We start from the raw sequence: 26,337 nt of genomic DNA on the forward strand, positions 1-26,337 counted from the left end.
ATAATTGTAACCTGTCTTTAAAGGACAGGAAGTCAGGATCTTGGCTGTTTCCTACCAAGGATGCTATCTTTTTTCCTTGCAGAGATATATATATATTCCAATACTCAGGACTTGTGGTTTCTCTTAGACATCAGTAAGGATTTTTGAAAAATTATTTGTTTGCTTTTATTTGTTGCGATTTATGTGTATGAATGCTTTGCCTGAGCATATGTGCACCTTGTGTGACTAGTGCCAAAGAAAACAGAAGTTGTTGCGTTCCCTGGAACTGGAGTTATGGATGCCTGTGAGTTGCCGCATGGGTGCTGAGAATGGAAAGTAGTCCTCTGCAAGAATGGTCAGCACTCAGAGCCACTGAGTCATCTCTTCAGCCCATTTTAAACGTCTCTAGTTATACCTGCGAGGGAGAGGCAGGCATATCTCTGTGAGTTTGAGGCCAGCCTGGTCTATAAAGTGACAGCCCGGGACAGCCCGGGCTACACAGAGAAACCCTAGCTCATAAAAATAATGCAGTTACGTGTATATATGTGTATCTTACTTTGGGTTCATGCATGTGAACATAATGCCCTCAGAAGCAGAGTAGGACAGCAGATTCCTTGGAGCTGGAACTACGGGTGTTTGAGAGCCTCTTGACGTGGGTGACAGGAACCGAACTTAGGTTCTCTGCAAGAACACTATGAGCCATTGAGCCATCTCTTTTGGCCTCAGCTATAAGAATTCTTAGCATTCCCACACTCAGCCACTGGCCTACCCATGTGCTATCCTAGACATTGGAAGCTTGATATGAAACAGGTGCTAACCCCTGTTCCTCACCTTAAACAGGCCTCATGCTATGTCATGCTAACAAATGATCCTAGCTTCCCACTAGGAACTTCTTTTGAAAACACATAAAATTACACATTACTCAAATTACTCAGCTGACAGTCAGGATATGTTTGGAGATGTCCTATTCATGGTGTCTTCAGTAAGGGAAGTATATGTAGAGCACTGTCTCAAGTTCTAGCTCAGTACTCAGCCTTGACTCTCACTGTCTAGAGGATATCTGAAAACACTATCTTTCACTTAATGGTGTCTGCTGCTCTTCCAGAGGACCCAGGTATGGCTCTCAGCAGCTGTACATTGGCTCACAGCCACCTGTAACTCCAGTTGCAGGAGATCCAGCACCATCTTCAGCCTGGTGCAGGTGCCCACAGACAAGTGGAGTCTATACAGACACCTAAACACACTTTTCTCATAGGGGGTTTTGTATGACTTGTGAGTATTAAATTTTTAAGAATTTGTGTACTCTATTTTACCTGTTTCTCTGTTTTCCTTGCATGTCTTTACGCGCACTATATGTGTGCCTGGTTCTAGCAGCGCTCGGAAAGGATCAGATCCTGTGTCACTGTAGTTACCGAAGGCTGTGAGACAATATGTGGGTGCTGGGAACTGAATTCTTCCGCAAGAATAGCCAGTGCCCTTAGGCATTGAGACATCTCTTCAGCTTTTTTTTTTTTGCTCATATGGTAATAAAGGTTGAGAAATTGGGGCTGGAGAGATGGCTCAGTGGGTAAGAGCTCTTACTGTTCTTGCAGAGGCCCTGGGTTCAGTTCCCAGCACCCACGTGGTAGCTCACAACCATCTGTAACTCTAGCACCAGGGAATCTGATGCCCCCACTGGCCTCTGTTGACACTGCATCATGCACACACATAATCTTAGGAATACACATGCACACAAGATTAAAAAAAAATAGGAATAAAGTTGAGAGATCTACTAGCAATTACATGAACATGACAAACATTCAAAAATATGGTAACAAAAGCATATTATTTGACTAGAATTATCAGAATATTCTAAATAGTTATAATTGTTGGTTTGCTTTTGACAGGATCTTATGTAACTCGGGGTAGCCTCAGACTCACTAAGTAGCCAAGAATGGTTATATAATCAATTTTGTAGTATGTGAGTTATATTTTATTAAAGTTGTTATTAAAATGTCAACTGTTATAATGTATCAATTATCACTAAATTAATAGAAAATGAAAAAATAAGCATATAATCATCTTATGTATGAATAAGAAATATTTTACAATCCCTTACTCAAAATCTCACCAAAAAGTACATCTGAAAGTGCATTCAGCCCAGTAAGGCACAGTGGTGCATGCCTGTCATCCCAGGGTTTATAGGAAGGGGATCAAGCTGGGCTATGTGAGGCCTTGTCTACACAAAAATGAAAAAAAAAAAAAAAAAAAAAGAACCTAAGCTAAGAAGGGAAAATCTAAGGCAAGGACAAACAGGTTCATAGTGAAAGTTAAAGGCACGAGCCTTTCTCCTGTGATAAAGAACAAAGAAAGGCCAGCTGCTCAGGCCATTTCCATTCATCATTGTATTCAAGATGACAGATAAAGCAAGAAAGTAAATAAAAGGAAGAAATAAAACTGCTTTTATTTACAGACAATATGATGGCTTTTGCAGAGTATACACACACACACACAAACCAGAACAGGAACAATCACTGTAACTAGAATATGAGTTTAGCAATTTACATCAACTAGATATATATGTGTGTGTCTACATGTGTATGTGTGTGTATGTGTGTGTGTGTGTGTGTAATCAACTGGAACTTGAAATTAAAAAAAATAAAATGGTCCTTTTACAAGAGCAGTGATGACCACTTTCTTCCAAGCTAGAGACAACAGAGATTTGCCCTGTCTGAAACAATGCAAGGATACAAACAAAACTTCTCAAGATAAGAAGCCTGGGAACTAGAAGAAGGGCTTCCCAAGACAGAAAAGGAAAACAGTGGAGGTGACCTTTGCACCCACCTCATCTTCCCTCTGTGAGGAAAAGTCTGTCTGTGTTGGGGAGGGGAACCCAGACACCGATTCCGCCTGAAGTTCACAGCAACCTTTATTTTATTTTGCATAGTGGCAGCGTAATTTGTTCTTGTTTTGTTTGCTTGCTTTTGTTCTTTCATCTTTGAGAAAGGGTCTCAGGTAGCCCAGGCTGGCCTTGAAGTTGAGAAAAGATGAGCTTGAACCCCTGCTCCTTTCGCCTCTACTCCCCAAATGTTAGGTTCACAAGCCTTCTTCGCCACCATGCCCAATCCACTCACTTTTTAAAAATCTCTGTTTTTTTATTTAAAGAGGGACTGATGCTTTGTATTTGACGGTTAATTAATTTGCTTCCTGGGGCCTGCTTGCTGTCTTTAAGAGCAGACACCCACACACCCCAACAGGATGCTTGTCACCTTGCCTAAGACATTATTCCTAATTGGCTGATTAGAAGGCCTGAGCCTGGGCATGGCAGGATTGGGTAGGTGTGGCCAAAGTTGGAGGGCTTTCAGCTGAGGAGGATCATGGGAAGGAGAAGAGAACAGAAAGAGGAGGAGGAAGGAGCAAATGGCAGCTGTGGGTTAGGTGGAGAGAGAAGCACATGGTGGGCATGGATGGAGGAAAGCCACCCAGATGAAGAATAAGCAAGTCTTTATGGAATTATGAATGGACAAGTAGCCCAGACAGGAATTATTGAAATAGGTAGCCTGGGATGGGGCTGGGAAGTGATGAGAATAGTTTAGAGGGTTAATAGCTACCTTGCCCCAGGTAAGATAAGGCAATTTAAAAAAATCTATCAGGTGCCTGTGTCTTTTGTTGATTGTGATAATGGTTTAGATATACTGCTGTAATAATTATAGGACAAATAATAAACATCATTAGCAAGATACCCATTATTTTCAGCTACAGTTGACCACAAGATACATGATTTCCGACAATGTTGACTGTATTACTATTTTGAACAAACCGCTTGCTAAACCAATCAAGAATAGGATAAATACAGGTTTCATCTTACTTTCACTTCTTATTTTAGGTGTGTTTCCTTTTTCTTAGTTAATGGATACTTCTGACTCTTATTTTTCTTCTCTCTGAAGAAACTGTCTTACTGTATCTAGCAAGACAATGGTTTGGTTACAAATGCTATTCTAATCTAGAAGTAATTTTGCAGCATATAAAATTCTAGGTTACCATTTTTTTTCTCTTTCAAAATTCTACTTTTCTTACTTGCATGGTTTCTTCAGAAAAGTCAGATATCATTTCTCTCTGTTGTTCTCCAATGAGATGTTTTACATTTTTCTTCACACACACACACACACCTTTGATTTGCCATGCTTTCAAGCCTAAGATAACTTGAAAGTGGTAAGGTGGCAGGTACTAGAATCTTAGACAATTTACTTTAGGGCTAGAATGGAAGAAGGGAGAATGGATTGTGAGGTAGATCTTTGGTTGTGGCTAGAATTGCCTGCTGGGAACTGGCATTCTTAGGCTGTGCTGTTCCTGGGAGGAACTGAGCTGAAGGAACCATCTTTATCTGCTCCTCCCACTTCTGCCCCTCAAGCTTCTCACTCACTTAGCAGCAGGTGACAGAGAAGCCAACCAGGGAACTCAGGCAGAAGGATGGCCCAGGGCGGTGCTTGGTCTTGTGGAAAATGGCCAGGAAATGTGTCTGAGGAAGATCAGGAAGTAGTCACCCACGGAGCCTCTTTGCAATCAGTTGTGGAGATTGCAGAGTAGAAAGTTGAGGATCCAAACCTTTGTCTTAGTTTGACTTTCTTAGAACAGGGCAAGTACGAGTGAAACCACTTTATTTCAAAACATTTCGCAAAATAATGAAAATATGCCAAGTACATGTCACAGAGCCAGGACCAGGTCGACACAGTGTATGTTCTGTGCTCTGGCCCTAGCAGAGGAGGGTCATTGCACATGAAGAGACTCACCAGCGAGAAGAGGTGAAGCATCTTCATACCTGATGGTTTCTCTTTGAAAAACTAAATACAGCAGGGGAGCTAGCAGAAGTGCAGCCAAGGTGTCTATCTCTAAGTTATCGCTAGGCAAATAACCAGCCAGAGAGGGCAAACATTCATTTTTCCGGCCATTCCCGGGTGTGATCCTAATTCCTTCCATTCAGCATATTTATGAAGTGCCTTGCTCTCTCTCTCTCTCTCTCTGCTTCCGCGTCCCCTACTCTTTTTCTTCTAGAACCTCGCCCTTCCTCCCCCGTTGTTCTTGCTTAATAAAGTAATAGCTGATGCCTTCTGTCCTCTCCCTGGAATAATTACATCAGCCTGTTGTTATTGATTTTGTTACTAAGGCCTATGAATCTGCTCACGTCCCGCCTCAGGGGTGGTGGGAAGAGAAAGCACGTCCTTAGGATTTTCCCATAAACCAGATGTTTTCTTCAACTCTTGCATCTTCAAAATACTTCCTCTGAAGGAAGATTAGCAAGAACGCAGAAAGCTAGATCTTGTTTTCTCAGCATACCACACCCAAATAGCTGGCAATTCCTGCTTGTGAGGAATCATGCTTTTGAGACTTTTTTTTTTTTTAAGCAACACATATAATATTCCCGTAACTTGCTTCCTAAATGTTCTGCCTTCTTTTTCAGTGATTCCTTTTCATTTGCTGCCAGAAACAGTGAAATGGCACCATGGAAACTGTCTCCACTCAACACCCCCACATCCCTCTGTAGTGGAATAAGATACAATTATTAATCTTACAAATGCTACAGCTTTGAGACCATGGCTAGGACTTACTGAAGAAGGAGGCTAGACTCAGCTACCATTTTGTCTCAGGATATTTAGCCTGCTGTATCCTGTCTGGCATCTCAGGAGAGCTCCATTCCTGCCCCAGTCGGTGTCTCCAGGGACCAGACAGATACTGAGAGAAGTGCTCATGTAATCTGCTTGCAGCCATTTGCTGTTATGGCCATTCTTAGCCAGGGCAAAGTTTGTTCCCCCATGCCCTGCCCAGGGAACACTTGGCAAAGTCTCAGCATACTTTTGGTTTGTGCAACTGTAGGCTGTGGGTGCTATTGGCCTCTAGAAGACTGAGCCCAGGAATGCTTTAAAGTTTTTACATTACATAAGGAACTCACCACAACAAAGAAATCTGTGGCCTAAAATGCTAATAGAACCTCCCCCAAAGGCTGAGGCATCCTTGAAGGTAGGAACACAGACAGTATCCTTCTGCAAATTCATTCACTCTCATTTATTTTTTTCGTGTGTGTGTGTGTGTGTGTGTGTGTGTGTTTGTGTGTGTGCCTGTCCATGTGCTCACAGTGATAGACTTTCACAGAGTCTCTGGATGAACCTGGAGCTTGCATTCTGGGCTAGGCTATCTGGCCAATGAACTTCCAGATCTATCTGTGTCTACCCTCAGAGTGCCAGGGTTACAGGCTGTTAACATGGGTTCTGGGAACTTTAGCTCAGGTCCTCCTGCTTAGGCACGTGCTCTTCTCCACTGAGCCATCTCCCCAGCCCCTGACCACAATTCCTGTCTACATACCACACTCTGTCCTGCAGCCTCAAGGCCATGTCCCACCCTGTAAGCCTTGGAGTTGGTCTTCTTATCTGCAGTTCCGGAGATTTGCTCCATTTGCTTGTGTTTCTTTATTGTCTTCTTTGTATTTCTCCCTCTTTTTTTCCCTCTTTCCATTCTTGCCCACATCTAAAAGGATGTTATTTTAAAAAATGTGGTGAGACTATATTTAAAATTAATTTTCAAAAAATGCTTACTGAAAGTCTAGAACACATTTCTGAAGTCTTGACATTTGAAGGGGCAGAAACAGCATTCTTGGAAGGCTAGCAAGATGGCCATGTGCCTGGCGCTCTCTCCTCAGCAATCAGCCAGCCATGGAGTTTAGGCTGTCCAGTGGGGGATGTTTGTCTCTTTCTTCTGAAGAAAAGCTCTTTCAGCATAATGCCAAGCCAGGAGACTGTGGAAGCTAGTTGGAGTTATTAGAGGCATCAGGCACCACTGAGCAAGTGGACTAGTATTACAGCCCAGAAAATAGGATTTTGAAAGAGAAATGCCCCTTTTCTGAGTTATCTTTATAAACCTGTGTTCCTCCTCCTTTTCTTGTTCTGTTTGTTCCTACTATCTTCAGGTGTGGTATTTGCCTTTACCATCTTACACTTCTCCAGTGGACCAGAGAGAGACAATTTGGCATATGCAATGAGATGTCAGTTTCTATTTCCCTTAACAATTTAACTCTCTTTGGAAAGCACCTCTCTTCTTAACTCTAATCTGTCTTGAATTTTTTCCTTGATTTTAGAATAAAATATTGACTTAGATGATTAACTACAAATAATAACACTAGTGTCGATCTCATTTCTCTACTATGACTGTGTCTTGCTGTTTAATTTGGTAGAGCCTACAAACACACACACACACACACACACACACATACACACACACACACACACACACACACACACACACACACGAACAAGTTTCCCAATCGGACCCTTCTGGGAAACTCCTAAATTTCTGCCAGAGACTGAGTACTGAAGGATGAATTGCCAAACAAGACAGAGCTGAGCCCTTAAAAGACCCAAAGGTGACCTGCCTTCTCATAGTCTAGTGGGAAGAAGCCCAACTGAACAGCTAAAATGATGGAAGTATATGAGTTACAAATAAGAGAGGAAATGGCCCAGCCCTACAGAACCCAGAGGTCTTTGCAATGTCATCTCCAAGGTTTGGTCAGCTTTCTACTACTGTAACTGATATTTGAGCTAATTGGCTCATCAATGTATAAAACACAAATATTTACATGTATTGTAGTCTCAGAAATTCCAGGCTGACCCATTGGCCCCATTGTTTTCACACTGAAGGGAGCATGTGTTAGAGCAAAATCAACCACTTTGTGACCTAGAAACAATACAGAGAGAAAGAGAGAGACTGGTTCCCAGGATTGCTTTAGAAGGTATGTCTCCAATGACCTAATGAATGCCCACCTAACCACACCTCTTTGAGGCTCTACCATCTCCCAATGTCCCAAGCTAAAGAAGATGCCATTGACACCAGGGCCTCAGAATGACGTTTGAGGTCCCAGTGACAGCAACATCAAAACTGAGGTGAGAATTAGATGAAAACAGCCGCTGTGCAGCAAAGAGGGAGTGCTTCCATGCCAAGTGCTGTGTGGCTGTTTCTTCCAAATGGAGCGTTCCTCCTGGGGGTTGTGGGGGAGGAAGAAAATCATTGTGGCTAAGGACATATTTTACTTACAATAAACCCAATTTCTGCTGATACTCTACAGACTGCTACCAGTTAAAAAGAAAAACAACAACAAGCAAAACAAAAGCCCAAACCAACCAACCAACAAACAAAAAAAACTGTTTCTAAAAATAACAAACTTACACTCCCACTTTGAGGCATAATTTCAAAATGACATGACTTGAACCTAGGTTCTTCTGACTCTGCTGTCCTCCAATAGTGTTTCCCCCCCTGATTTGGCCCTTTGGCAATTGCCAGTCTTTGAAGTGGTATTTGCTTTCTTGTTCTTGATTATAGATACTCCTGGTATAGTTTTATATTCTTCCCTGAGATTTTCATTCCCAGCGGTAGGACCTCAATGTACACTGTCCTTTACTGGACATAACTCTAATGTGGGTGTAGACAAGCTGATTACTTTCTGCCTGATGAATTTTAATGATGGAGCAGGACTTGGTTAAAACAATCCTTTTGCATTGCACTCTTACAAAAGCCTTGCTCAGAGAGCCCCACTTCTCTTACTCAAATCGAGTGTGCCTTAGCCTTCCCATAGGAATTTTAAAATTGCCCTGCCATTCCTTAAAGTTCTGTATTTTTTAAAATGCATAGACTATTTTTTAAATACTGAGTCTTTGTACTATTAAGTCTTCACAGGTATATTTTAAGGCATGTAGCTCTGCATTTCTTCCACCCCTCGCCAGTACTCTTCACCAGAACTGTAGAGGGTTCCTCCTGTCCTGCATCAGGTCAGCCTAGCCCTAGTTGGAGTCTAGTTTTGCAAGGACACGGGCTGTTTTTGTCAGTAGCATCACATCTTTTGTTTGTAATTTCCCATTATTACTACTGCAAAGGAAGATCAATTTCTATTTACCTCATCTCCTGCCATCTCACTCAATTCTCTCTTTCAAAAATTCTGTTGTGAACTCTAATCATTTCATGATGATTTTTTCCTGATTTTGGAGAACGGTGCTTTGGATGATTAAGCTTACACACTTTTGTCTTTCTCCTCTGTGTGCTTCGACATGTAGGCTGTTCTTTAACTGGAGAGAGCCTCTAAGACCATGGTGCACTGTGTAGGGATGAAAGAGCTTCCCGTCTTTTTCTAGGTTTGAAGAGAAAACAGATCCAAAGTGTCTCACTGCTTTTGATGTTTGCCTGAGTTTCTGGGGAGGCCTTGTGTGTGTGTGTGTGTGTGTGTGTGTGTGTGTGTGTCCTTCTTTTCTGATCATGATTTTGTGAGAGCCTCCCAAATCAATAGGTGTTGATTTTTAAGGCATGAGATAGACTCACAGTCTTTTCTTTCAGTCTATACTATGGTGACCAGGATCAATACAAAAGCAAGCCAAGAGGACAGCAAAAGCAGGAAGAGCTTGCATGAAGACACTGAACCCACAGATGGCACCTTGGGGATACCATACTCCTCATCCTAGTCCCTACCCTGGGATAATTAACACATGTCATCTAACAGTGAACGTTTAACGTTCTCTTCATTTTTTGAATAAGCCCTTATTGGTTGTGGTCTATTCTGAATTTTAAGTGTGACTCAGTTCCTTTAAAAACAAACAAACATTGATTTAATGAAGGGAGAATGTCTGTCTCAGCACACACGTGACGGGTAGAGAAAAAGTCGGGTGAAGATGGTTCACTCCTCTTGCAGCAAGGTCATCATGCTCAGTGGCAGGCGCCTTCACCCGCCGAACCATCTCACCAGCCCTGGTTCCTACTTGATTTAGAGATTTTGCAGCACTTTTTGTAAGTGACTTGTACTGATAATTCTCTTTCCCTTGTGGTGCTCATCAATTCTGGAGTCCTAGCTATTAAGGGGAAAATTTGTATGTCCTTCTTGGCCTTTTGAAATTGTGTGCACTACAGGCATTAACCAGTCCCTCTATGCCGTTCTAGGTCCAGAACAAGGTGGTGGTGGGTTGATGAAGTCATTTCTGTCTCACTGGGCCTCAGTTTCTCCCATTTTCAAATATTATGTAATGAATATATCACTTGTGCATTTGGCTTTTGTTTGTTCTGCTTTGTCTTATCCAGTCTTAAAAACTATGTTATTATCTCTTGAAAATGTTGAGTGAGCCCATTCAAAGAGCTCTAATTTAGATATCAACGTTTTGCCCTGACTAAGTAAATACAGCAGTCTTGACTAATTTCTATGTCTTTTTATATTTGGCTTCCTGTTAAATTTTCTTGCTAAAGAAAAAAAACATAAATTTCCAAACAACAACAACAAAAATTTCTTGCTAATGGCTAAATGTCTTATGATAAAGTTTACCCTTGAAAACTATGACAATTAGAGTTTTTGTTGTTTCTTTATTTGCTTGTTTATAGGGGGTGGGCATAATATCTGAAAATTAGCCTCAACCTGACCCAAAGTAGATGTGTCATCGATAAAAGATGGCCCTACAAAACTTGGGTTTGGTTGCCTCTCTGCCATAGGTTTTACATTTTCCTCCCTCCTCAAATTCTCTAGGATTACAGTATGCCATTGACTATGACCTTGAACCAGCTTGTATCCATCCCTTCTGTGTTCTCATCTATAGCTTCTCTTCACTGAGAATTCAGTGAAATTCCTGATCTTCTGCCTATCTTAGCATGGGACAGGAAAGCATCTTAGAAAATCACCCACTATGTTCAGAGTCTAGTGTCTTTCCTTTATCTCGGAAGCCTTCTCTGTAGTCAGATGCTCACAGAATGTTGCTGAAAGAGAAAAATCAGTAGACAGTCATAGTGCCTCTTTCATTCTTTGAGAAATCTGAATTCCCAGGAGGGAAAAAAGTAGTTTATTAAATAAATATAATACAATTGGGAGAAAATTTTAATAAGAAGAATGCAGGGTTTTCACAAAATATATAACTTCAATGAGTTGAGAGTGATAATTGAGGGCTCACTGGGGGAGGGGCAGTGTTAGATAATGGGGTTCCTGCTGCTCTAGAACCTGCCACTGTCAGAACAACATGGCTGCAGATACATCAGAGAAACCTTAGATCAGGTGGGTGACTTGAATGCAAGGGTGCTATGGTTGGAATGTGAAATATCTTCCAAAAGCACATGTGTTTGAGCAGCTGGTTCTCAGCTGCTTGCGCTGTTTTGGAAGATCATAAGACCTTTATGAAATGGAACCTGGCTGGAGGGTGTCTGGGGGTGGGTCTTGAGGTTTTAGAGACCAACCTTACTTCCTGTTCATACTTTGCTTCTTGACTGTAGATGTCGTGTGTGATCAGACACTTTATGCCTGCCACTGTGATGGGTGGTATCTGCTCAAACTATAAGAGAAAATAAAATCTTTCTTCTTGAAGTTGGTTTTGTCAGTTATTTTGCCATAGTGACAGGAAATGACTTCTACAAGGCTAACCTCTGTTGTGCTGTTTTTGTTGTTGTTGTTTTTCCCCATGGATCATGTAGGGAACTAGAAAAATGGAGAATGGAATGGACAGTGTGTCAGTCAGATGGGAGTCAGATGTCCTCACAGTTTTAGGATAATGAAGTAGCAGAAGTGAGCTTGCATCAAGAAGGACAGAAAAAGTATAAAGAGCCACAATCTGCTCTGGTTGCTTAGGGCAGTGTACTCTAGATGTCGAGACAGAGTGGGAATCTGGCTGTTGAGCTGGGGCACTTATCACTTGTGACATCTGAAGAAGGACTGAGATGGATCAGCTCCTAAAGGAAATCAAGAATGAGGACAGGTCAGGAGTGAGCATGGACAGCTGTTGATACAGCCTATAGGATTTCCTCAGGGACTTCATGTTGCATTGGAAACCCATCACAACTTAGAAACCACCGTAAGTAACAGGAAGAGGGAGGAAGCAACTGAGCTGAACTTTCCTGAGGCCAGATGGAGATAGCTCATAATGGAATCCTGTTTTGTATGGGAAACTGAAATTGTACATTTTCCACACCCAAGTTTATGAAATAAAATTCCCATATCCTACAGTATTGCTTGCTGTCCATCCTCATCCCTGATGATGTCTGTCACTGTGTTCCACTCTGACACACATGTCCATTCTTATCTCTGAACACTTAAACTCCCATTTGCTCCATCTCCATGTCATAGCTGAGGATGTGGGCTTTCCTGACACTTGCTTGATAAGCACATGGACTTGCATTTCACCATGCCTCATATCTAATTAGTATCTGAATTTAACCATATAATTTCCCAATTCTGACTTCACATAGTTGGGGAGGGAAGTACGGAAATTAAAAGGAAAGTAAAGAACTTGGAGAAGATATTTGCTGGGGATGTCTAATGCTGCTCTTCTTGGCTATTAGGTTCTGTGCACAGTTCTAAAAGAGAGGTAATAATCAGAAAGACTTGCAGTTTGATGGTACCTATAATTTGCCATGTCAGGCCTATTGATTAGCCACATCTTTAAATTTTTGTCAGCCTCTTAAATTTAAATCTTCACTCAAACTATCTCAGGCATTACTTGTTAAAATTAAAATAAGCATAACCACCACTTTTGAAAAGATATACACTGTGTTTGAAAAAAAGTTGGCTATGTGTGTGTGTGGTGTGTGTGTGTACTGTAAGTGTGTGTATGTATGTGTGTGTGTGTGTGTGTGTGTGTGTAGTGTTGCTGGGGACAGACTCAATTCCAAGCATTCTCTCTCTTCCTTTCCATCAACATTTCCAACCAGGCTTCCCCAAAAGAGTTCAATGAACTTTCAAGATTAATTAAATGTCTTACTTTCTAACAGTTCCTATATTTATATAATGAATTTTTATCCTTCCATCCTTTTCTCTTGCCCCCATTTTCTCCTCCCCTCCCCCCGATTTCTACATCTCCCTTTCATGTGTGGCCCACTGAGCTTAATCCATGCTTCTTGCCCACGCAGAGGTGGGAAGCAACTTACTAGAGCAAAAGCTACTTATCAGGGGCTACACCACTGAAGAAACTTACTGCCCTCCTCCAGCAGCCATTAACTGTCAGCTATCAACTGGTGAAAGTTTCCATAATCCTTTCTTAAAAAATTATTTTATGATGTGTGTGGGTGTTTCACTTATATCTGTGTACCACATGCATTCATAGTGCCTGCAGAGGTTACAAGAGGTCACCAGATTCCCTGTAACTGGAGCTACAGGTGTTGGTGAGTGGTTGTGTGGATGCTGGGCAATGAATCTGGGTCATCCAGAGGAGCAGCTCATGCTGTTAACTGCTGAGCCATCTCTCCAACTCTGGGATTCTTTTATAAAGGAGGAAAAGATGACTCCTGAGTGGAAACTTCAATGTCACAATGTCAGTTAGATGTCCCTGGATGCTTTGCACAGACTTGGCCAGATTATTTGATCTAAAAACCACAGCAGCACAGTCTTCCCTTCCTTTCTGTTTAATCGCTTTCTTTTAAGTTGAAAGGAAAATCTTTGGCAAATTCTGCAAATATAAGTGTCGTTGTTGTTAGAATGGTAATCACTGATGGTTCAGTGACTATGAGCACTAACTGCTCTTGCAGAGAATATGATTTCAGCTTATAGCTGCCTGTAACTCCAGTTACAGGGGACCAGATATGCACTCTGGCTTCTAGGGACAACAGCATGGACATGATGCACAAACTCTCTCTCTCTTTCTCTCTCTCTCATACACACACACACACACACACACACATTTATTCTTTAAAAATATTAGTAAGTTCTTAGTATGACAAAGAATGTCTACTAACTATCCATCCATCCATCCATCCAAACAAGTCTAAAAAGCCCTATTATGTGTTATGTGCTGGGTTGGTTCCTATTCCAGAGGATCTTGGAGTCTATAGGAAGAAAGCACTTCATGGATAAACACAATAGGAATATAAGTGACAGCAAAAGACATGATATGAAAAAGAAAAGGCAGGTTTCTTGGTTAAAGGGTTATCTGAGCTGGGTTCTGGAGATGAATAAGAATCTCCCAAGGCAAATGAAAATGTCTTGCAGAAATATTTGTGTGTGTGTGTGTGTGTGTGTGTGTGTGTGAAGTTAGAACATAATGCAGAAGTTGTGTTTACCACAGTGACTCATGAAAGAGTTGGCTTTAGAGAGTGAGAGTCAGAAATAAGACCTGGGTTAGATCCTGATGGGTAAGATGCTCTATAAAGCTTGTGTCTACATCACAATGTCCATGAGGAGAAAGTGGACACATGACAGAATACACAATGGGAATGGGTTAGCCAACAGGTTCAAAGTAGAACAGACAGTCAAAATGAGTGATTTCTAGACTAGGGGTGATAGTTTTAAGGTCATTGGTGGTACAGTCAAGAAGCAAAATCTTCTCTAAGACAGCAGCAGTGTAAATGAAAATACCATAGCTTCTGAAAATTTCTTAGAAAATAACAAAATGAGCAAGACACAATTTTAGAAGTTATCTAAGGTAGGAAAAGGTATCCTTTGGTTATATACAGACACCCTGTCATGAGAAAACTTAGAAAGAAAGAGAAAAGAACTGTATACCTAATTAAATTGTTAATTAATAACTTTATTAATTGTAAAGTAATAAGGTTAGCAGAAACTAAGTACACTGCATGGATTAAAGTCTGTTTTATATCTTTGAAAAGACTCACGTGTTGGTGATTTTTCTCATTGTTGTGACCAAACACCTCACAAGGTGCAGTTTAAGGGAGGACTCGTGTTCTGGTTCACGATTTGAAGGGACACAGTCCATCACAGTGAGGAAGCTTAGTAAGGGGCACGTGTGATTCCAGGGATGTCAGGTTGTTTACATCTCTGAGGACCAAGGAACAGAGAGAGAGATAAATACTGTCACTGCCCCACCTTCTGTTCTTTTCCATTTTTATTTCCCTTAGGATCCCAGCCCATAGACGCTTCAGCCCACATTCAGGCTGGGTTGCTCACCCTCGCAGACGATTCAGGTGTTTCCTAGACAGCCGCGGAGACAGCCAGGTTGACAACGAAGTTCATAACTCGTCTGCTAAGTAAAACATGTTCTCAGGTCGACTGGAGCAGAGAAGACATTGAGGGTGCAAATGCTGCTTCTAAATCTTCTTCACTGTTTCTCTTTCTCTCTCTCTGTCTGTTTGCCTGTCAGGCAGACTTGAACTTCATTCTTTTTTGAACTGAGGACTAGGAAGGAAAGAGCAATATTTGGGTTAGAGTTTGAAAAGATTGAGAAAAAAAAATCATGAAAAACAAGTCATATATTTCCAAAGAAGAGGTTAGAAATCAACATAAGAAGTGCAAAATGTTTGTCCCACACAGGAAAGTTGCAAATCTGCCTGTGTAGGCAAGAGGACAATCTTCATCATCAGAAAGGCCGTCTGCTTCTGTTGATACAGGGTCTCTCAATGGCCTGGAGTTCACTGACCAGTGAGCCCCGGGATCCGCCTGTCTCTGCCTCCCAGCTCTGGGATTATAGGCATGTATCGCCATGCTCTCTATTTATATGTGAGTCCTGGGGTTTAACTTGTGTCCTCATGTTTGTGTGTCAGGCACTTTCCCTATGGAACTGTCTCTGTGGCCCAGCACCAGAAGCTTCCATCTCTAGACAAAGAGCAAAAGGCGGCCAAAAGCCTCTGAGCATAAGTGACAGCAGGTGGACAGAAAGGTGGTGCATTTAGACTCGGCTACTTTAAGGATTTTTCTTCCTCGGGGCTTTCTAGGCTTGCAGCCTACTGAAAAATAGATCTCTGTAAATGAAATCAACATTCATTACACTCACTGAGAGATTTAGTTAGTGAAATAGCCTAGATATTTTATTGGGTTTTGCAACAGGGAGCACTCCGAGCAGTTAAACATCAAGGCAGGAAGCAACTAACTACAGGAATTACTCTGCAGCGGGACGGCCCTTTGGGGAGACTGTGCCTCTCTGGAGAGAAAATACGTTCAACAGAAGACTGAAGCCAGACAGATGTTTATTTGCTTTGGATCCCCAAGCACTAACCCTTGCGAGCTTTCTTCCAGCACGACTCTATCATCTCTTTCCCACTGGCACAGCCTCCCAGCCTCCACCTGCTTCCCCTTTGTTGTAGCTCTTCCAAGATGGCCTCTGGGATCTTCCATTCCCCATGGGCCAGGATGGTGAGGAGCACATCGCCGTGGGCTCAGATGGGATGAGCAGTGCAGAACCCTTGCGGCACACTGCAGAAGCAGCGTCCTCCGTGACACTCCAGTCACCTGAGATTCACCGTCCAGAATAAAGATATCTCCCCTACAAAGCACATTCCAACTTCTTTTCGAGACACTGCATGGGCAAGCATGTTCTGGGCCCCAGGAGCTGCACCTGATAAGACATGGTATAAACAGGGGGCTAGACACGGCCGTGTGTGTTATGGTCCCAGTTCTCAGGAACCAGGAGAGCACATGAGGGTGAAGTCAGCCTGAGCTATCTAGTGAGCATCGACTACACATAGCAATACCCTGTCTCAAAGAAACTGTAAGGAGGGGGAGGGAAAGGGGAAAGGGAGGAAGAGAAGAAGGGTGAGTGTTGGGCTATTTGAGGCTTATTATTAGCCCTAAGAGTGTCACAGCGGGATTATCTAACATTCTGTCACAAATAATAAGACACTCACACCTGTTAGATTTACAATTGCCTTATCTACCTTAGGCAAATATTTCACCTACACTGGCTCAATTACTTCGCCGTTCACCTCTCAGCCCTCATCCAATACCTCATCTTAGTCCTCCTCAGATGAGAGAAGGGGAGAGGGAGCATGAGGAGGGGGGACAGAGCCTTCACCTCCCTAGTACTAGAATTAGACATATTCACCGCTATGTCCCCATTTTCATTCTGTGCCGAAAATTGCACCCAGGACGCATGCATGCTAGGCGAGCACACGACCAGCTGAGCTTCGTCCCCAGTGGGAGATATTTTAATAAGTCCCCTACCTCCTCCCCCCAGACTATTGTTTTCCCCACAGCCCCCTCTCTTTACTGTGAGATGAGATGGATCCTGTCATTGATAGTGCTACTTCCAGGAGACAGGAGGAAGAGGTCAACAGTTCCTCAGTTTTTTAGTGTGTCAGTGTGTGTGTATGTGTGTGTATGTGTGAGTGTGTGAATATGTGTGTATGAGTGTGTGTGACTATGAGTGTGAGTATGTGTGTGAATGTGTGTGTATGTGCATATGTGTGTGTATGAGTATATGAGAATGAGTGTGAGTGTGTGGTTGACTGTGTGCATGTGTTTGTGTGTGATTGTGTGTGTGTGTGTGACATAGAGAGGGAGAGAGGGATAGAGAAACAGAGGCAGAGAGAGCTAAGACCTGTACAGCAGCTGGAGGCCCTGGGCAGAGGCTGCAGGATTCAGATGGACACAGGGATCAAAGAAGCAGGTTAGACTTCGAAACAAGGGTCCTTCTGTATGCAAAGGTATTCCTGCCTTTCCCCTTGGAGACTGGCTAGCCAGACTTCCGCTCCAAGGAAGGGGCCTGAAATATGGAGGGCTGAAGTGAATTTTATCTTCGTCACAAATTACCTTCCCAAGCCTGATGTGCTCCAGATGTTGCTCGTGTCAGAGGAGAAAAGGCATCAGCAGCAGATGACATTTAACTCACGGGGACATTCTAGTGTCTTCAAACCGGAACACTGGGGTATCACTGGTACGTTAGAATATTCTCATTCAACACCCAGTAAAAAGAAAGCTTACACAAAATTCAATGAATGTGTGTGTGTGTGTGTGTATTAAGTTTTTCAATGAATTCCAGTACTGGTCCAACATGACTTTTTCTGGATAGTAAGTTGCAGGGAATTCAGTGTGATTTAACATAAAACCCCCTGGATAAAGGTCCAGTAACCAAAGGTCCAGTAACCATACTCATATACTCATATACACACATATGCACACACAGTCACTCATGGAAACTCACAAACCATGGGTCTTAGTCGGTGTTCTATTGTCTACACAGAGTGTGCTGTGTAGACACAGTCTGACCAAGACAAATTTTATAAAAGAAAGTACTTAGTCAAGCACCATGGCACATGTCCGTAATCCCAGCACTCAGAGAGCCAGAGGCAGGCCGATCTCTGTGACTTCAAGGCCAGCCTGGTCTATAAAGTGAATCCAGGACAGCCAGGGCTACACAGAGAAACCCTGTCTCAGGAAGAAAGAAAAAGTATTTAAATAGACTTACTTATATTCAGATGTTTAGTCAATTATCATCATGGCTGAAAGCATGGAGGCACATGCAGACATGGTGCTGGAGAGGCAGTTGAGAGTTCTAATCTGGATCAACAGCTTGCAGCAAGAGAGAGACACTGGGCCTGGCTTGAGAATTTTTAACCCCAAAGTCCACCCTCAGTGACACACTTCCTCCAAGAAAAACACACCTACTCCAGCAAGACCACACCTCCTAATCACTTGCAAGTACTGCCCCTTCCTAATGACCAAGTGTTGGTATAAAGTTTTTGTGGAATGTATACAATTTACCCTTGCTCATTCAAATGCTGATTTCTCTTCCCCACTATCTCCTTTCAATCTAGACATTGCATTGTGATGCTTATTCTAAGCATCACCTGTCTCAAGTTTGTGTAAACATGTTACCATTTGTTCTCTGTATTGCCAATAAAAACAACCAGCCAATGCTGAGCAATGGAGGGAATAGGGTGGGACATCCTGGTGTGGAGGGGATGGAGAAAGAAGGAGTGTGAGGAAAGATCAAAGAGGAGAGGATTTCATCAGGAGAAATGAACGGGACCTACAATATGACTAAAAAGCAAGTATAATGTGGGAAATCTGAATGGGAGGATATGTGAGCTGGGAGGTTTAGGATGGAGTAATTATTGCCAAGCATTGTTCTCTAGGTTAACTAAATAAAACCTAGTCTCTGCGTAGTGATTTGTGTATACAGCTGGTTTAGAAATAACTGCTGTTTAACTAAAAGATAAATCAATATTAAATATTAATAATCATCAACAACCAAGCAATGGGCCTTTGGAGGCCATTCCTATCAAAACCACCACTCCATGTATATTTGGCTGTCCCTAAGGGCAGCACATTATTTTGTACATTAGTTACTTTTCTTGCCGCTGTGACTACATACTCAACAGGAAACAATTTGAGAGAGGAAGGGCTTATTTTTGTCCTATAGTTTGAGGCGATATAGTCCATCATGTTGAGGAAGGCGTTTCAGGAGGAAGTGGCTGGTCGCATTGCATCCACAGGCAGGAAGCAGAGAGCTCAGTTTATTTTCATCCTTTTATTCAGCCACAAAATCCTTCCCATAGAATGGGAGCCTCTAAATTGCAAGTCAGTCTTCCCACCCAAAACCTATTCTCTAAACTCCTTCATAGACAAGCCTAGAGATCCCTTCCCACTGTGACTCTGAATGCCATCAAGGTGACTATCAGGATAAACCATCGCATACTGTGACAAGCACCTTGAGGCAACAACAGGACATCTGTTGAATGGTAGCAAAAAGGAAATGTTTTATATATGCTTTCATCCAAGAATTCATGGGAAATTACAACATCTTAACAAAAGAAATATCATGCTTTAATTTTATACAGCTTTCCAGATAAAATAATGGAGGCATGGACAGGCCAAAAGAGTTCTGCAGGTTGAAAAATGAGAATCATTGTAATTTTATCTAATCTTTATTGTTTCATACTTTTAAGTGGGACGTACTCTAGAAAAGCCATTCATCAGCAAGAAGTCACAGCTCACCACTCAGCAGAATTAAATTCTCCAGTGTGAACTCCTTTTCCAGGTAGGCCACATGCTAATCAATCATGTCCTATAACAGAACCGTTTAAATCATTAAACTGCTTTTTCAGGTCTCCTGTGCTGTGTGAAAAGAACAATGGGGTCTTTAATGAGAGAATTTCATGCCTGAGTGTTCACATCTTTAGAGAAAAGAAAGCCAGTGTTTTAGAGGGAATGATGAAAATATCAAAGTGTTTCCTAAGGTGAAGGGAAATAGCATGCCCTCATCATTTGTCCTATCTAGATTGAGCCCAGATTCTCTGAAAATCCATTAATATTTAACAAAATAAGCACCTTCTATTCCTTTTTCAAAGCGCCTACACTGTGAAGCTGAGTAAAATGGAAATGATGGTGTAGCTCACTATAGCATCAAGGCACAGGCTTGGCCAGTGAAAGAATGACATCAGTAAACACAGGTGTCAGAGAGAGAATTGTGCTGGGATTCCCCCCTCCCCCCCAAAAAAAACTGTATTTAGAGATAACAGTGTGACAGTTACTAATGATTATCAATTTGGCAGGATCTAGATTCACCAACCAGGCAAACTTCTGAGAGGGAGTTTGTAGATTGGGTTAATTGAGGTTGGAAGACCCACCTTCCATGTGGGTGGCACCCTCCTATGGGCAGAAATACTGGATCGAATAAAAAGGACAAATCAAGCATGGCACCAGTGTTCATCTCTCTACTCATCTTGACCGTGAATACAATGTAAGTAGCTGGGTCGAACACTGGAAGAGGGAGACAACAGGAAAGAGAACAGGAGCCTACCACAGAGGGCCTCTGAAAGACTCCATCCAGCAGGGTATCAAATCAGATGCTGAGGCTCTTAGCCAACTTTTGGGCAGAGTGCAGGGACTCTTATGAAATAAGAGGGAAACAGAGAGACCTGGAGGGGACAGGAGCTCCACAAGGAGAGCAACAGAACCAAAAAATCTGGGCACAGGGGTCTTTTCTGAGACTGATACTCCAACCAAAGACCATACATGGAGATAACCCAGAACCCCTGCATAGATGTAGCTCATAGCAGCTCAGTCTCCAAGTGGGTTCCCTAGTAAGGGGAACACGGACTGTCTCTGACATGACCTCAATGGCTGGCTCTTTGATCACCTCCTCCTGAAGGGGGAGCAGCCTTACCAGGCCACAGAAGAAGACTGGGCAGCCAATCCTGATGAGTCCTGACAGGCTAGGGTCAGATGGAAGCAGAGGAAGACCTCCCCCATCAGTGGACTCATGGAAGGGTATGGGAGGAGAAGAGGGAGGAAGGGTGGGACTGGGAGGGGTTGGGGGAGGGGACTTCAGCTGGGATACAAAGTGAATAAACTGTAATTAATATAAAAAATTAAAATAAAAAAAATAACAGTGTAAGTAGCTGCCTCCCCCTCTCCCTGCCCCCATACTTTCCCAACCAGGCTGGACCAAACTACCAAACTATGAGCCAAAATAAGCCTCTCTTCCTCAAGTATGGTTGTCACATCACTGAGAAGAAGAATTCAGAGCAGTGATGTCATATTTAAAGCTAAGAGAGATGAGGTGATAAGGAGAGGCTGTGTTCCAATGTGCCTGTGACTTAATCAGAAGAGACAGGAGGAATGTGAACACACGTGGAAGGCCACCTGATGACCCTGGAAGATGACAGCCATTTGTAAGCCAACAGAAAAGCGTTTGGAAAACCAGCCCTGCCTTTGACTTTGAGGCCTCAGAACTTTGAACTCTGATAAAACAAGTTGTTTGTTGCCTACTCGCCCACCTTTGCTTAACAGTCCCAAAGCCCAGCACCGGCCCCTAAAACTGAGGACATTGTTCTTCATGAATTCTGTCACCAGGATTGCCTTGTTAACTCCATTTGTTTTCTTCCTCCAATTAATCTGCTCCTTCAGCCAGTGCTAATGAGTTAGTCACTTTTCTTATTCCTGGGGATGGTAAGGAGGGGTAGTGGGTGACAAAGGCAATTTAGGGAAGATCCGGTTTATCTCGGCCCATGGTTTAAAATTATGGTATCCCTTCGTGGGAACGGCATGGCGACAGGAGTGTGAGGCAGTGGGTCACACTGCACCACAATCGGGAAGCAGAGAGGATGAACGCTCCTGCTCAGCGTAGTCCCCCTCTTTTGCTCAGTTCAGGACGCCATCCCACGGATTGGAGACACCACGTTTCAGGATTTCCGCACTGACCAACTTAATCTAGAAAATGCTTAAGGCAGGCAAAGAGGTTTGTCCCCTTTACGTTTCTCGACGCTGTCAAACTGAGAATCCGTGTTAACTGGTCCAGGCAGGACAAGCTTGGAAAGCTGAGACGGTTAAATTTTCATTTTTAAGAACCGCCCTCTCTCTAAGCCTGTATCCCCTCAAGGAACAGGAAATGACTCATGAAATAGGCAATGCAATTGAGATCTGTACAGTCTGGGACAGTGGAGAATCCAGAGCAGAGTGTCGCCTCTCGTGGTACTATTAGGTGTGTAAGAGGAAGATGCTTATTAAGCTTATCCACTGTGGCCCTCACATTCACATCGAATGAATGGTGGGACCCTTATAGCTGACTGGGGTCCTCTAGTGGGATCCCAAGAAAGATTTCCACAGTACATGTGTGATGGGGAGAGTGTGTGAAGCAGGTTCCTAGCCTCTCCCTTATACCCGATGAGATGGGGTCCCTAGATAGGATTTCCTAGTCCCTAGTCCCAAAAGCTTGTATTGTGTCCTCCTATTTTTCACACGCTTCTGTACGGATTCTTTTTTTTTTCTTTTTTTATTAATTACACTTTATTCATTTTGTATCCCCCCATAAGCCCCTCCCTCCTCCCCTCCCGATCCCACCCTCCCTCCCCTTTCTGCATGCATGCCACTCCCCAAGTCCACTGATAGGGGAGGTTCCTGCCTGTACGGATTCTTACTCTGACTCAAGCTAACAGCACGAATCCTATTCTGACTGACGTTTTAAGCCATTCACAATCCACAGAAGAAGAGGCAAAGAAACAACAACTATGACTTCCAACATCTAATAAGAGAAAATGGACGTGATGGCAGAGATGTAGGGACGTTTTTCCTCCGTGAGAGTAGACAGCCAAGGCAGTGTGACAGGGGAGTGGCCACCAGGCTGGGATCTGATGGAGGACCGTGGGCAGGAGAGCAGGGAAGGAGACATCAGTAAGGCGGCAGCTGCTGAAGTCAGCCCGTGTCCATGTCCATGGCCTGCGCCGAGAAGCCTGAGTCGTCTAGATGTGCGAGGGAGCAACCACTTCACAGTCAACCAGGAGACAGGCTTAACCCCGAAGGGTTTGCAGGCAAATGCCATCAGAGTTCATTGCCAGGCCAGAGTTCACCAGCGGAGTCTAATCAACAGATGTCTGTGTTTAGTCTGCAGTGTGTAAAGAATCCAGTCTGAAGACAATATTAAAATTTGGGGAATCTTAGGTCTTCTTTGGAGAATTACCTACTTGGTTTCTCTGCCCAGTTTTAAACTGAGTTTTTCTGTCTATTGCTCTTGTACACAAAACAGTGAACTTTCTGACATATGGCCTGCAAGGCCTTTCTCCATTTTGCTGATTACTTCCATGTCATGAATAGTCTATTTAATTCGACTGAGCTTTAGTCCATGTTAAATTGATGCCTTTGTAAATTCAGTGTCATTCTTCCCCATGGGACTGTACGGTTTCGGACATTCACTATTTTTAATTATATGAGTGAGCAGAACTTCTTCATTTTCACAAAGCACAACCTCATTGGTCTCTTCCTTTCTTCACAGGCCTTTTTGGCCTGTTTTAGGTTTTATTTTGGCATTCTTCATTGCGTCATTACTTTCAGGTCTACTTGAGTATCAGTTGAATTTGCTCATCGGCTTTTACCCTGTGACCATAACAAATATACGTATTAACTATGTAGTTAGTAATGACTTATCACACTGTCTAAGATCTAGAAGCCAACACTTCAATTTAACCTTAACAGAGGTACGTCCAGTATTCCAGGTAAGCAAACTCTTAATTCATATTTTCTAGGAACTCTGTTTTAGGTTCAGAGAGGTCTTTTCTACTGATAGGTTAAAAAGTGTTTTAGGCCATTAAGTTATTTTGACTTCATCAAACATCTTATCTGCATCTATCGAGATAGTCAGAATTCCTTCTGGATTTTTACCAATATGGAAATTTGCATCATTTGAAAAAGCCTGACTTTCCTCAGTGAACCCTGCTCGTACATGGTGCTTCAAGTCATTGATGGGTGGTATTGGAAAATGTGTTGTCGGAGGCTCTTTCATCATCTTTCTTCAGTTTCAGTGTTAGGAACTCAACAAAATAAGACTCAGCTGCTGTGACTCCATTGTCTATAGAGATTGCATCCTTTCCCAGAGGGGAAGAGGTTAAGGGCAGACAGCCCTGATGCAAGCAGGAGCTGACATGATTCAAGTTTCTGTTCTGCTGAGGTTGCTCTGTTTCTGATGTTTGCTCTCCTCCTGAGAGGCAGCCATCCCGCCTCTGAACTGCATATTTGCAGAGCACCCTCCTTTGAAATGCCCTGATATTAAAATTCCATCTCATCAGCATCAGCAGCCTGCTAAAAAGCTGTGCCCAACGCTTCAGCTTACAGCCCCCCCCCCGCCTCCTTAGATGCATCTGCTGTGTGCACAACTTACAATTCTGCATGTGCTTCCCAGGCAAACAGTCTGCACAGAATTCTGGAGTGGTAGCTCCCTTTCCTCTGGGACTTTTGAGCCTCCTCGAGTTCTGGTTCTCCTAATAATCCGCTTCTCCAATGTCTGTCACCTGAGGCTAAGACTGAGAAACACTTCGGCTGTCACCTTTAGGCTTGGTTCCTCGGTTCTGTCACAATTTAGTAAATGTTACAATACAGAAAATGGTTCGATGGCCATGACACATTTCAAAAAATGCTGCCTGCTCTCCAGAGCTGCATACCAGCTGTTTCTTCATTGTTTCACCTTATCCAGCATCTGTAGGATTTAAGCAGATGGTTGGCCTGTAATGGCTACTCCATCATTAAATTTTTTTATTTTTTAAATTTTAAAAGGCAGAAGTTACATTCTGGGAGACATGCTGATGGCAGATTTCCCTTGAGTCTCAGGCCTTCATTATGAGAAACCCTATCATTTTCCCACCCCTCCCCATGAAACTGGATCCTGCTCAGTTCTATCTATCTGTATACGAATAGGTTAGCAGAGATGCCTGTGGAAGTAACTTTTATTTTCCTGGTTCAATTGTTGTCTGGGAGGCTTGCTGCCTCTGTCTGCTAGCCTAGGCCTAGCCCTGGAACTTTCCAGCCTCCATACAATCCAACCTGGGCTTAGAATGTTTTCAGCTGGGACTCACTGCTGAATAAACTCACCCTTTCTTGTTCTTACTGAGCTCTGGGCTGGCTGGTTCAACTCTGCTGTTCTGGTTCAAACTCCTCTCCCAGCTGACTGATTCTATCTGGCTTCTCTCTCAACTCCTGAATTGCTCTGCTTGGCTTTGAGCTAATTAAGGCAGTCTTTTCCAATTATCTGGCTCATTCTCTCTCTCTCTCTCTCTCTCTCTCTCTCTCTCTCTCTCTCTCTTTGCAATTTGTCTTTCTCTCTTTCTATTATGCAGGTAAAAACTGCCTCCTCCACCCCCCTCGATTGTCTCTTAAGCAGCCTCCCTTTCCTCTTTTCTCATGAGAGTTGGGTGTATCCTATTCTGTCAAATCTTTCTCTGATTCATCATTGTTTCTGCCACTCACTTAGACATCACTTTCAAATATATGTGCTTCCTTCTACAAACTACCTTTACCTTCATTAGTTAGGATTAAAAGCATGTAACCACCACACCTGCACCTAAACTTTTCTGACACTGGAACTTGCTCTATACCAGGCTGGCCTTGAACTCAGATCTGCTTGTCTCTGTCTCCTGCATTAATGGTGTGTTAGTGTTCCAGCCAGATCACACAGTCCTATAAGGTCTTTGGATGTGCTCTGTTGCCAGAGCAGCCATGTTCTGAAATAACGTTCCTCCACAGACAGCTCAAAAGGTAATGGACTTGTCACTGAAGCATTAAGGAGCTCTTCAGATCTGGAGCAGCCACATAAAAGGCCTGGCACACAAAAGCTGGTGCAAACCTGTGACCCTGGAGAGACAGAGAGAGGTGGCTCCCTGGGGAGTGCTGCCTAGCCAGCCCAGCTGAACCAGCAACACGCCCGAGGTCCCACTGAGAGATCCTGCCTCAAAAGGTTAAGGTACATGGGGAGGCTGGAAGAATGTCTCATGGTTTAAAGAACTTAGTGCTCTCACAGAGGACCTGGGATTGCTTCCTAGCACCCACAAGATGGCTCACAACCATCTGTAACTTCAGTTCTAGAACATCTGGAACCTTCTTCTTCTGACCTCCAAGGGCACCAGGAACTCATGTGGTATACAGATACACAAGCAGGCTAAACATAAACAAAATAAAAAACAAGGTGGAGAATGATTGGGGAAGGCATAGGCCTGACTTACATGCACTGCACGTTCACACACACACACACTCGCGAGGGGGGAGGGAGGAGAGAAAAGACACAGTGAGAAAAACAGAGAAAGAAGAGAGAAGAGAAAGGGATCACTAGAAAAGCCTTCAGCACGGACCTGTCTCTAATCTCCACACTTTGCAAGTGCCTGTCATTGTAGCAAAGTTGAGATTCAAACCCGGGGCTTCTTCTGAGCTGGCCTGTGTTTCTCTACCATGCTACT

The 26,337-nt window shown here is 43.1% G+C and overlaps 1 long non-coding RNA gene across 1 annotated transcript in view; it reads right to left on the minus strand.

Annotated features, from left to right (window-relative positions):
• Window positions 1–22,484: 22,484 nt before the first annotated feature.
• Window positions 22,485–26,337, minus strand: part of LOC132654638 (uncharacterized) — a 44,344-nt gene continuing 40,491 nt past the window's right edge. The window contains exons 2-3 of the long non-coding RNA XR_009592293.1: window positions 24,273–24,587; window positions 22,485–23,491 (exon numbers count right to left, since the gene is read on the minus strand). This is a non-coding gene — a long non-coding RNA (uncharacterized LOC132654638). The remainder of the gene's footprint in view (window positions 23,492–24,272; window positions 24,588–26,337) is intronic.

Source organism: Meriones unguiculatus, chromosome 6, assembly GCF_030254825.1.
Source record: "Meriones unguiculatus strain TT.TT164.6M chromosome 6, Bangor_MerUng_6.1, whole genome shotgun sequence".
NCBI classification, from domain to species: Eukaryota; Metazoa; Chordata; class Mammalia; order Rodentia; family Muridae; genus Meriones; species Meriones unguiculatus.